Below are 13,617 nucleotides of genomic sequence, written 5' to 3'. Positions count from 1 at the left end.
ACTTATTACGAGCAACAACATGCTACAAAAAAAATGCTACATATCCCAATGTGGAATTAACGTGAAAAAAAACGCAAAAAAGTGTCCAAAAGTATAAGTATTATTATAAGTGAGCAGATCATCCACAGGAAATTAACCCCGTGCAGAAAGCAACATTGTTCAAGGCTATTATCCTTCTGATTGACGAAACCAATAACCTTTCGTGAACGAACTTTCAGGAATAGTTGCAGTTTCAGTGTCTACTTAAAATTATCTTGTGTGTGGAATTTATTTGAAATAACCTTGCAATCATTAATTATTTGATGATTTTTTAACAGTAAAAAGCTTGAAAAATAGCACCAAGTATTTAATATATGGATTGAAGAAAAAAATATGGACATACTCAGGAAAAACATTTGGTGGGACTGATATGCGATTATTTTTAAGATAGAACAATTTGACCTCACATTTTTTACTGACTTTTTTCAAATAAAACATACTTTTTTGTTTCTTTAATCGATAGTAGAGCAAGAAACAGATGGAATCTGATATTTAACTCAAAAACGAGGAAAATCCATATGGGACTGGTATGCGATTATAGGCAGTATACCGCTGTTTATGTACAGTAATAATGAGTTGTGGTGAACATCAGACTACTGAGTATCGGATTTTGATCAGAGTTGCAATTTGATAAAAGTCATTCAATAATATCTTCTAGATATGTGTAATAATCTCGGAAGAAACCGATGGATGCAATTGCAAATTTCATTCAGTTATCGCATAAATGTGTCCTGTTCACACCGCGTCCTATGTCTTGTATGGTTAATGATAATATCATCTCGCTTCGCGATTTTACTTTGAGACCTATGTTGTAAGTGGCTCCGCCTTTTTTTTTCAAGTTATGTCTTTTTCCCAGTTTAGCAAGATCCAAAGAGATTTCATCTCGTATTCAGTATGAATGGACATTTCGTGTTGACAAACAGTGAAAACGGACCAATGGAACACTCAGCTACGCAACAAAACAACACTTTGTATCGGCTGCGCCGCTGAAGGAAAATAATCGATGTCTTCTCGTGTCTGGTGGAAGTAGATAGCAAGAGGGCAAAATTCTGAGCCACGCAACTACTGTCGCGCTGTGGCGCTATAAGGCAATCCACGAGACAGTTGCGATCAGCTGATTTCAGTCTGTTTTCAACTTATGACAGCTTTATGTATGTTCGATCCGTTCGATCGGTTTCAACTTGGATGCAATCCGGATCCAGAAGCGTGAAAAACAAATGTTATCCGATCGGTAGCTCTAGTATCGCGAGTGCCAATCCTAAATACAATAATATAAAATCACTTTTGATATTATTGCCGACATTAAAAGATTTCGGTTTTGGTCGTGTTTTGATTTTGCAGCTTAAAAAACAGCAACAATAACAAACGTACAAGCAAAAAAACGTCACCCGTGGATTGCCTTATCCTATGGCTGCAGCTGGGGGATAACAAAACGTTTCCATCTGAGTTCGAAATTTCACACATTGCAACATTTAAAAATAAAACATTCCAAATCCAGTCAGCATTTTTTACAGTGAGTGACCATTGGTTATGGATGTATCCATTACTATTTTTGTACATGTGGCAAAATTAATATATAACGAAATAGTTTGATAAATAATAATTTACTAGGACTACGTCTCACGTCACAAATCAATCAATTTTCCTGACTTATTCCTTCTTCGTGGAATCATTTCACCGTTCAAAATGGTCGTGAAATAATTCCACGCGAAACGTCGCTTATTCCGTTTCCACTTCAATGATATGACACTCATAATAACCCAGATTTCACGGCAGACGTCACTTTGCGGCGTTTTTCTCACTTACGTGAGTCCCGTAATAGGACTTTATTCACTTCACTCTGATTTCTCCGTGAAGTGACTCCCGTAATAAGCACCAATATGAGACACGTGAAAAGTCAGAATTAATCCTAATAAAGTTGTATTTTTTGTCATAAATTTGATCGCTTGATTGGGTAAACAGTTACTACATTACTAATCGTTCGAAAATTTTGGATATAAATGACAGAAGAGTTGTACCCCGATTCACGTCGTATATCAGACTTCAAACAGAACAAGAACAAGAAAAGAAATGATTAAATGATATTTTGATAACTCTCCTGATTCCAGTGAAAAAAAGAATTCTGTCGGCTTCTGAACTCTTGGTGCTATCGGAATATTTGGAAATGGTTACAGATTTAAAGTTTGTCTAAACAAATAAATGCTCAAATGTTCTTGCACACTAAAATTTGTGTTAATGTGTTTCATTATTATTGATTTATTATTGACAGAAGCTTTTAGGACTTTTGTTCAAAAATTTTCATCTGCCGTAAAAATGATTATGTTGTAAGTTTTCTAGTTGTATGAGTGAATGATAAATGTTATTTAAAAGCTATCATAAATAGGCAGAATTTCATCTATTATTTGAACATATTTACCTTCTCTCAATCTTAATAATTTCATCAAGAAAATTTGTGAAAAGTCAACAGAACTTTTGAATTCAATTGTAGAAATTCACTCTCACAGTTCCATTTTTAAATAAAATAAAAGCAATGCTAAAACCGGCAGACAATACATACCACCTGACGAAGCCGTCGGGTGATACTATAACTTTTTTTAAATTTATTTTGTTTACTTAGTTTTCGCTCATAAATCTGTAACCTTTAAAAAAAATAATTAGTTCTTATATTAATTTACCATTTTTTACAATAATTAACAATACTTTTTAAATAATTATTTTAAAAATCTCATGAATTCCGTTTGTACAAAAAAATAGCGCAAAAGATAATTATTAACCTTCTTAATTATTAACTTGAATAATCGCGTATACTATTGATGCAACCATAGAAAATTAGAGGCTTACATATGATTATTGTTTGCTTTTTACTGTCAAATAATTTTTCTGATAGAACAAGTTGTGACAATGTTCGTCAGTGTTAACTGTTCATTTATTAGTATGGTGAACAAAGTTTTCCCAAAAAAATTAAAGCGAAGAGATAAACGCAATATTTACAACATACATACGATTTACATCCTGTATGAAGAATGCACATTTTCATTATACCTAATTCAGATCGGGTTCGTCACTTCTGGAGTCTAATGCGTTCCATGCAACTAACCAAGGAGAGTTGGTTTTGCGTGTAATCAATGAACGATCACACTGCCAATCGGATCCATCTTTTGTTCTATCGCAACCGAGCATCGACTTCCGTTCGGGAAACTCAAGCCCTCATTGATTCCTGCAATCGCGTGCCACTTCTAACACCTTCCGTTTGAGATGATGAAATTTTCACAGCCTGATTCATCTCTCGCACACAGCTGTTGTTATTATACCTATCTGTTCACTACTGCTCTCGATCGTCATCTCTCGCCTATCGGTGGTGACTGATGGCTAAGCTCTCACCTTTATCTACCCGCCGCTCTCGACGCGCTCGTCGATGCTGCAGCTTTCCGTCTGTCTGAGCCATGATCGAAGACAGTGGGCTACTGAAGCAATACGCTATCGGTGGCAGCAGCGTATATGTTTATGATAATGTGATAATAAATAGCAAAAAAATAAACAGTCAGGAGAGAATGCCGATTCATATGTTTGTTGTTGTTATTGATTCAGTTCAGTCCAGTAGATTCATTCATCGGGACAACATCTCTCTCCTTAGCAGAAACAGCTAAGATTGTCAGTGATCTTGAGTGTTTGAATTGTCAGAAAAGAATTAGATTGTAGCTTTGATTTAGTTGATTTTAGAAGTGAAGCGTGTCTTACGGAATTTGATTTTGGAAAAAAAATATGGTTTAATTTTGTGCAACTCAACCGAACCACGCCGGCGAAAAAATCAAACAAGTACAGTTCTGATGAAAAATAAGCACGTCGTTTCAGTCAGCCACAGCTGATCGATTAGGAAGAAGCTCATGTGAGACACGTTGTATACCACAGGACAATATTTACCTCGGTGGTCCAGTTAACGACCAATAACCTAAATCACAGTGTTAATGTTATCGTTCAAAACTTGCCTCGGATCAGCAGTCGAAATTAGCGCTCAACGGACCTTAGTCAGTGATTTTAAGGCTGTTTTTGCAGTACAAACGAGGACAAAACATTACAGCTAGCGCTACGTTAGTGAAAGTTTAGTGTAAACGAAAAAAAAAATACTTCAAAGAGGAAACAACCCAACTCAAAAGTGTCAAAGGTGCTAACTCAACTGACCGTACCACTCAACCGCTGTTGCCTCAAAGCCTCCATCGTACAATTCGCAACAGTAGGTGATAAATTTTTGTGCGACTATCTATATTTAGTTATTTATTGTTTCTAGTACTATGAAAATGATTCGTAAGTCTAAGCCATTTCCGATCGATTCCAAGTGATATTTGGCGTTCAGTTTGAATAAAGTCAACTCTCTTTTTGCACTGTTCGTACACTTATTACGAGCAACAACATGCTACAAAAAAAAATGCTACATATCCCAATGTGGAATTAACGTGAAAAAAACGCAAAAAAGTGTCCAAAAGTATAACTAATAATATTTTTTGAAATGAGTGACACATCAGATGACACAGTTTCTTTCTGTATAGTGCGAAAAGCTGATTTTTGTACAGTAACTTGCCGGTTTCAGTTATCGAGAATGTTTCTGGAGCCAATAGGGCTGGTTTCTTTTTATTCACGAAGGGTCCGTCCAAACGTGTAAAATATTGATGCTGCTAGAACCTGTACATAAATAATAGTGAATGGTTTATCATAAATTACTGACTATCAGGGGAATCTTGAGGCCAGAAACTTTGTTCTGTGGGGTTGGGATTTGTGCAGCACATAGTGTTATCTCTCGTTTTAAAACCAAAGATTACTTCCTACTTACTACAAGATAATGATGAACAGGGATTCGATCAATAAAAAGGCAAAAACGTTTATGCTCTAATAGACTAATACGAATTACAAGTTAAAACTTCGTTTCGTTTTTTGTTTCGCCATAACATTAGGCTTTCAGTTAAAATAAAAAAAGAAACAGAAACACTGAATGTCAATTATGCAGTAAAGATTAGCGTTCAAGATCAGTTTGTGTATCTAAAGCGCACAAACTTGTTCAATTTTTGCTTTTTTGAGTTGTAGCCTTCAATGCTTAAACATGTTCAACTTTAACAAATTATAACTGATGAATTCAAATGAAAGTTACATACAGTTGTTATATTCAATTATACTGATAAAACATCAAAACTTTACTTCAATGCTTTTATTTTGTTGTTTTTCGATTTTATAGAACGTTTTTAATAGTTTTGACAATAATTTCTATGAAGTAACATGTTTGGGAATACAAAATCGAAAATAATATTATTTGTCAGACATTTTTAAGAAAACAAAATCAACTGAACATTTAATGAGAATGAAACTTTGGAAGTTTTATAATTTATTTCAATATTTTATCAACTAAACTTATATCATACCCTAACAGGGTTTTCTTATTTTCCCTCCTAAACTGCCTAAGTACTTTTGATCATAAGGTAAAACTCCGATTCTTCAATTATTATTGATTCAATTTCCACAGAAACAAAACTAATTTATGAAACCAACTCTTCAACAAACACTTTGAAATGAATTTCTGGCTGTATTGCTCTCTATTCATTGGGGAAAATGGATAGAGCAAACATTGTATAGGCGATAATTGTATATTTTGACTTGGAAAGAATACAGCTAATGAAGCGAAGAGATGGTTAGGCATTCATATGGATGAAAAGAAGAAGGGAACTGTATCCAGTGCAAACACACGGCTTACGAAGCAGTGGGAGAAAAGATAACTTTTTAAATAAGATTTTCAAATACTCAAAAACATTAGTGCTTTTAAAAATTATGATACATATTTGCATGAGAGAAACAGTATAAAATTAACATATTAACATTCACAATGTTGTGCAGAATATGACTAGATAACAAGCATACGTAAATCTGGGAAAACTTTCGACTATTTTTCAAATTTCTTCCAAATTTTAAAGTTTGTCTGTTTTTCTGGCACGTGATAATAAATCTGACAAAATCCAGATTTATCTGGCATAATGGCAACATTTTGTTATTGCAGTGGCGTTTGCCGATCAAAACAAAAAAAAGTATGATTACAGGGTGCGGCAGGAAAAAATGCGAAAATATATGGTACTTCTTCAAATACCATTTTCAACTACTTTAAGCATTTATATCAAAATGTTCATGGCGCTACTTGTAGAAGAATGTGTTAAACTTAAGAAAATATTGGTTTTTATTCAGGGAGGCACTTTTTCTTTAAAATAACTATATACACTACAATATTGGTTTCAACACCAGCATCGATGACAACAGGCGGCATTTTAGGAACCTAAACGTAAACTCTTCAAAAGAGTCACTGGTAGATGATCCTTAACCCGCCCCATAATATAGTGGTGTTTCGTTCTAGCCCTGGAAGCATGATGTGTTTTATAATGATTTTACGCATCGATTTGTTGATTTGTTGATGTATCGGGCTACGAAGAATCTTCGCACAAACCAATTTGATCAAGTTCAGCATCCGTGTAAGTCGCGAACTTACTTTCCGGGCTCCGCTGCTCAGGATCAACCTGTAGAAGCTTTTTAATACAATAAACTATGTCCTACCACGCTTGAAAACTCATTCGGCATCTCCTGGCCGAGCAGCAAACTCGTAATAAATTTTCACAAATTTGCAACAAAATAATTTTGATGTTCTAGTGCATCACTTGCAAGTAAACGTAAATACACTGTAAACAGTGATATGTCATAATTAAAACAAAAAAAAAAGAAAACAATATTATAGCATGAACATTTTCACATTTTTTCCTGCCGCACCTTGTAAAACCCGAACAAAATAAGTACCATGTAGTTTGCGGTGAGAACAATGAATTGAGACAATATTTTTCTTTGAAATCATAAAAACCATAGTATTTTTACGGTGAGCGGCATGTTTTTTTGTTCGTTGCGATGTTTAGGACCGTTTTTGCAGTTGAACCTACCACCGACAATACTTGTACCATGAAAAACATTGTCAGTGGCTTCAATTTTTTTTTTTTAATTAAAGAGGGGTTTGTTAGTAGCTAAAGTATTTATGATAAATATTAGTAAATAATGAGTATGTGTGTCCAATCAAAAATGGTGACTTCTCAACACTGTTAGAAAAATTTTAATTTTAACCGTTAAGATTTGTTTGCTTTCGCAGTTAGGACTTATCATTCGTAGGGATATAAACCTACTAGTCAAAAAGGGGAAGTAAACTTACAACTAACTTAATTGCTAACTTATTGGCTATAAAGAGAGCTTATCGTAGCAACTGAGGATTGCAACGATTTTTGTCGAAAACTGTTAATAATTTTATCAACACCAGTAAGTTTATGTAATCCCAGTGTACCAAACCAAGAAGAACGCTTCAAAATCATTTTAGGAATTTGATTCTGAATCCTTTGGAGCGTTTCCTTCCTTGTTTAATAGCAACTTGACCAGATCGGTACAGCATAAAGCATTGCTAGTCTAAAAATTTGTTTGTAAATCAAATGTTTATTCTTTTAACAAAGTTTGGAATTTCAATTAATGAGAGGATATAAACATTTCTTATATTTGATGCACTTCACTTCTAAACTCTGAATGTGCTCTTTGAAAGTAAGTTTTTTATCGTAAATTAGTCCCAAGTACTTAAACTTGCCAGACCAACTTAAAATAACCCAATTCATCTTGACAACGTGATTATTGTTTGGCTTGAGGAAAAAAGACCTAGCCTTATGGGGAAAAATATCATTTGAGTTTTAGAAACATTGAGAGAGAATTCCCACTTTTGCAAGTAGGAAGAAAAAATATCTAAACTTTTCTGCAATCGACTGCATATGACACGAAGACTTCTTCTTTTACGGAAATGCTTGTGTCATCGCAGAACATTGACTTTGTGCATCCTGGAAGCAAATCAGGAAGATCTGAAGTAAATATGTTGTACAGAACTGGACCCAAGACTGAACCTTAAGGCACACCTGCCCTGACAGGAAATCTATCAGATTTGAATTATGATAGACAACCTGCAGAGTTCGATCAGTAAGATAATTTTTTAAAATTTTGATTAAAAAAATTGGAAAACTAAAAGTTTAAATGCTTTTTCTGTGACTAAAAAAAGAGGCTCCAGTGGAATAACCTTCAGATTTGTTGGCTCGCATCATATTAGTAACTATGAGCAATTGATGAGTAGTGGAATGCCCATGGCGAAATCCAAACTGTTCATCTGAAAAAATTGAATTTTCATTGATGTGTGACATCATCCTGTTAAGAATAACTCTCTCAATCAGTTTACTTATTGAAGAAAGCAAACTGATTAGTCGATAACTTGAAACCTCAGCTGGATTCTTATCTGGCTTTAAAATTGGAGTAAATTTTGCATTTTTCCAAAATTTGGAAAAATATGCAATTTTGAAGCAGCAATTGAAAATTTTCGCCAAAAATTCCATTGTGCTCTCAGGGAAATGTTTGATTAGTATATTAAAGATTCCATCGTCACCAGGTGCTTTCATATTGTTGAAATTTTTAATAATTGATTTAATCTCATTCAAGTTAGTTTCAATTATTTCTGCAGGTAAAAAATTCTGGGAAGAAATTAAATCAAATTGACGTGTGACTTCATTTTCAATTGGACTCACGAATTTCAAATTTGAGTTATGAACACTCTCAAACTGCTGAGCAAGTCTTTGAGCCTTTTGTTCATTGGATACAAGAAAACGTTCACCATCTTTTAAAACTGGAATAGGCTTTGAAGGTTTTTTGAGAATCTTCGACAGCTTCCAAAAGGGTTTTGAATATGGTTTCAATTTTTCAACTTCAGTCTCAAAATTTTGATTTCTCAGAAGAGTAAATCTATGTTAAGTCTCTTTCTGTGAATCTTTATAAATGGTTTTAAAAACAGGAGCACGAGAAAGTTGATATTAACGTCTGTGGATATTTTTTAAACGAATTAGAAGTTGAAGATTTCGTCAATTATTGGTGAATCAAATTTCAGTTGAGCTTATGGAACAGAATAATTCCTGGCATCAATAATTGCACATTTTAAGACTTCCAAAGCGGAATCAATATTCACTTCGTTTAGCAAATCCAGTTCATTACTGAAATAACGCTCAATCTGAGTTTTATATCTTTCCCAATTGGCCTTGTGATAATAAAAAATCACAGGAGGGTTGTGTGCAAAGCCACGACCACTAGGTTGAAGTAGAATACTTTTACACAGCTCTACTTACGGCTGTACATTAACCTACGGCTGGGCGAATCGGTTCGCGCCGCTTTTCGCGTTTAGCCTGGCAGAGGCCTAATGCGCAGCGCCAACACGATAGAAAGGTGTTTTCACAATGAACATACGACACGGCTTTACTGGAGTAAGTGTTAGCAAATGCATCTACCGCTAATACCGCCGCTATTGTACGAAAGCGCGTCGTTTCATGTGGGGAATAATATCAACAACGAAAAATGACGCGCGTCTGAGCACACCCGAACTGTTTCGCCGTGCCGCTTCCATTTACTTCTTATAACATCGGCCTCAAGGAAGTACCGGCTGCACCTACCACTGAGGCTGTTACCATACTGCTACTGGTACCCAAAGCTATTAACTCTTCAAATTAAGTGTTTTATTTGTCCTCAAAAGAACAATTGTTCAATTCCATATCGGATATAATGCAATCGCATCTCTGTAATATTACCGACAGTAATATTCTTCTAAACAAAATGATCCAACTTTTCCATAAGATGTACGGAAAAATCTCGCCCGATCACTCGCGTTGGCGTTCAGCCTGACAGAGGCCTGAGACGTGGTGACCAACCACAGGGCAAGTGATTTGTGCTATCCTCTGTTACTGTTGAGTGCTGATATCTGCTGCTACTGCTGTCAACGTTGTGGACGGTCCATCCAGTTCACCTTCCGACTAATGAATGTAGCGTGGTGACCAACCACAGGGCTAGTGCTGCCGCTAAGGAAGGATGACTGCTGTTGTCGCTGTCTAGAACTATTATGAGCGGCTCCGGCTGAAACAGGCTCTTATATAGGCCAAATAGCATGTTTTCAATTGCAAGGTATATGATCCTGTCGACCGTGCTTGGGAAGCAAGCATATAACGACCAATCAGAGGTCGAATTTTTCGTTTTGACAAGGCTTGACTATTTTCAATAGTACAATAGTGTGAATAATAAAATTACAATTATCTTATTTTGGTAAGAACATTAGAAGATTTTCCAATCCATTGCTGCAAGAAAGAAGGAAATCCATCGAATACTAACCAATTTATTAGCATTTGAAATTGGACATATTTTTCACTTTTTTAGGTTTTAGATTTTCATTTCACATCCCTATGTAGTCGAACTTTCTGAGAGAAGTATTCTACTTCAAAACAGAGCTCATAGGGTTTACAACTGATTAATGTGATATAGAAAAAGTTATTGGAAGATGGTCAGAATCAAAATCAGCATGTGCGATCAATTCACTACATACATGACTTTGGTCTGTAAGTAGTCAGTGGCTTCTAAATACCTGAAAAATTACTGTTATACACATAACAATCCTTAGAGAAAACTGTATATAAGAGAAATGACAAGACACTCATCATTATGGCAACTGTCTTGCATTGCCGTTATTCGGTTTTGCTGTAACAGTTTTCATTATGGTAAGCACCTTGTCATTTATCTTATAAACCCCCTCCATCCCTTTTATTCGAAAACTAAAAAGGTACTGCATAACCTCTTAAAAATGATAGATGGTCGTTTTTCGAGTAAAAAGCATACAAAAAAAGAAGGCAAATTCCAGATTAATCTGGCTTTACGGCAATATCTAAGACCGGTCTTCAAGGAGAGATGTCAAACTGTTATAATAATTACGACCTTGTCACCAATCATTTTAGATTTGACTAGTTACCTCCCAACCCACTTATCACTAGGATTAGTGAACTGAATCATGCCCAGTGATTACTAACGATTGAGTTGAATTAAGAATGGAAAGGTTGTTATAACTAGTTCGACAAATTAAATTACACCAGGTTGTGGACCAATTTTCCCGTTGCTTCGCCATACCATTTGAGCTATATAGAATGCAACTGGAGAAAAGAGATCAACTATTTACGTCAATGGCCGAACGAGTTGGCTTTCACGCCATCATGTCAAATAACGTCACTCCAATAACATCAAATAACAAACCAGAACTATAAATACCACAACACTCTCACGAGTGAGTGTTGAAACCTTGTTAACCAGTGTAATTTCATTATCCCAGTAGATTGTCTATAAACCAGTTATTGCAACATTTTAGTACAATTCGCACCATTTTATGTGAGCTGTGTTGCGTATTCCTGTAAACTGTGGTCGCACTTTCATTCTACCATTCTATACAAACCTAATCTGGAGTGGATAATATTTATAAAATGTTTTTTATGCATAAATTAACTCAAGCAAACCGACCAAAGCACAATATATCTATATATCGCAACATAGTTTAGTAAGCTTTATTCTATCCAATCAAATGCAAATATGGCGACCAAAGTCTACCGATGATAATTTTTTCTCACATTCATATTCATATAAGCAATCAACGTATCTAGAACAGGGCGTTTCCGGAATTACGTTCCAGCAATGCTAATTCGTCCGGCGCCTTTGTGCATGTTTCACGTAATGCCTTCATTAGTCTGCCCAAAAACTGGTTCACTATCGCAATTGTTTACGTCAGCTAATGCCACCGTATGCCGTTATTGCATTGAGTGCCGGTTTAACAATCATAAGCTGAGATATCACATCTCCGTCCGAAATGCTTGCCATAGGCAATTCTATGGTTTTCCAGCTAGAGCTTCTCTTTTCACTGCTTGCGGGCGACCTTGTCTCTGTATTGTGCCTAGACCTAGACCGCCGCCTAAACTTTGCCGGTCATTGAAATCTACCGGTTTGTGCTTCCGATGTACACTTTGTACACTACACGGCTACCGGCTACTACGCACAATTCCAGTTTGGCGCACTACTTGATAAGACGTCGTAAACTAATTATAATTGCTAAATCATAGTCTAATTAAACCATCATTCAATTTCACGAATTACCCAACCTTTGAAGCTCGGAAACATGCACGCTAGCAAAGATCTCGGCTGCTGCGAACAGAACACAGAGAACACCTTGTTACTCCGCACCGGTTGTTACTCTCTAGCAAACAAACAAATGTACGCGAGATTACCGGAAGTGATAATTGACCGTATTCGATAAATAAGAACTAACTGAAATCCTTTGCGAAACTAAGCCCGACATGTGCATATCAACGTTGAAGCCGGAGAGGATGGCACTTGCGATGCTCGCATAGATAGAGCAAAGGCGGAGCTTCTGTCTAGAACTTTTCGTGTGAATTTCAGCTCTCAGCCGTTTTGGTAGCAGTAGTTACGAAGACTCAGCTACTATCGGCATGTTGAATTTTCAGGCATAAGTTGAAAATATTTATCAATGCAAAACCCTTCTTTTCTAAGTGGGTCAACTGACGTGAGTTCGGAAATCTTATTATGACAAAGTTAGGTACTTTTTCAATACTTACCTAGTATTGATATTTTGTTAAAATACATTGCAGGGTTAGAATCAAAAATTTAAATTATGCACATCCATTAAAAAAACGTGTTCGAATTTATTTTTTTGAAACGCATTTTTTAACGATCTCAACGCTTAAAATCTGAGCTAAAAACTGTGGGCTCGACCGTGATATTCTTCCAATTTCAACCTCTCCTTCTTTTGTTCTTTAATCATTGGTAAAAATTTTTTTCTATTCTTGTACCATCCAAAAGATGCATGAATATTTAGATTTAATTGGTATTAATTATATAAATTGTTCGATATAAATAGCGGGCACGCTGCTTGTTGATCTATTTACCGTCTATGTTGGATTGTTAATCAATACTGCATTTCACGCGCAGATTTTATGTAAATTAAGCGGCTTCGCTCGTGGAATTTATGGTTAGCAATTATCATTAGATTCTATGTGTCGTCAAAGATGATTTTAGCGTAAACTTTTGTGAGTTTTTTCTTGAATACAACTTGTTCCATTGGACCTTATTTTGTATATGAATCAACAAAGTAAGTAGAACCTTCAATTATACATAATTTGTTTGAATTTTTCATGTCTTACAATTCCTATGTTTTCAAATTATCGTCGAACGATTTCAGTAAAAAGCATTTTATATGGATAAAATGTATGCTATCTTTTTTCGTAGAGTGCAAATAAAAATCAAATATGGAGAATAGAAAAAAAAAAATATTATTTTTTACAAAATGCCGGCTGTGCAGCGATTGCTGTGAACCGCTTTTTTTTCCGCGGCGGGCAGTAGAATTCGTGCCCAACTCCACCTATAACCCTAACAATTTTTTTTTTATTATCTACGTAAGTGTCGCTAGTGAAGTACACATGATTATATTTTTGGAATTTTTCTTCGCAAAATGGCAACGGTTTGGAAAAAAATTCTTTTTCGACAAAAAAAAATCGACTTAAATTGTTCATTACTTTTGTTGTTGTTAATCAATCGCTAAAATCGTGTGTACTTCACTAGATAATGTAATGAAGAAGCTACAGGTAAAATTTCGAGTTTTTTTCAGTTCTACCGATTTTGTGA

At 35.3% G+C, this 13,617-nt stretch overlaps 1 protein-coding gene across 4 annotated transcripts in view; it reads left to right on the top strand.

Annotated features, from left to right (window-relative positions):
* LOC129722494 (synaptic vesicle glycoprotein 2C-like) overlaps positions 1–13,617 on the top strand; it is an 86,322-nt gene that overhangs the window by 63,103 nt on the left and 9,602 nt on the right. Inside the window, exon 1 of one of the 4 annotated variants that reach the window (XM_055675952.1) lies at positions 3,630–4,270. The exons of 2 other annotated variants lie outside the window; for them this stretch is intronic. The gene's annotated coding sequence lies outside the window, so the exon portion shown is untranslated. Of the gene's footprint in view, positions 1–3,629; positions 4,275–13,617 lie in introns of those variants that run through there. One more of the 4 variants, XM_055675953.1, reaches the window with a different exon arrangement.

This window comes from Wyeomyia smithii, chromosome 2 (assembly GCF_029784165.1).
Source record: "Wyeomyia smithii strain HCP4-BCI-WySm-NY-G18 chromosome 2, ASM2978416v1, whole genome shotgun sequence".
NCBI lineage: Eukaryota > Metazoa > Arthropoda > Insecta > Diptera > Culicidae > Wyeomyia > Wyeomyia smithii.
Note: the sequence above shows the minus strand (reverse complement) of the source record. Positions and strands in the feature narration are given on the sequence as shown.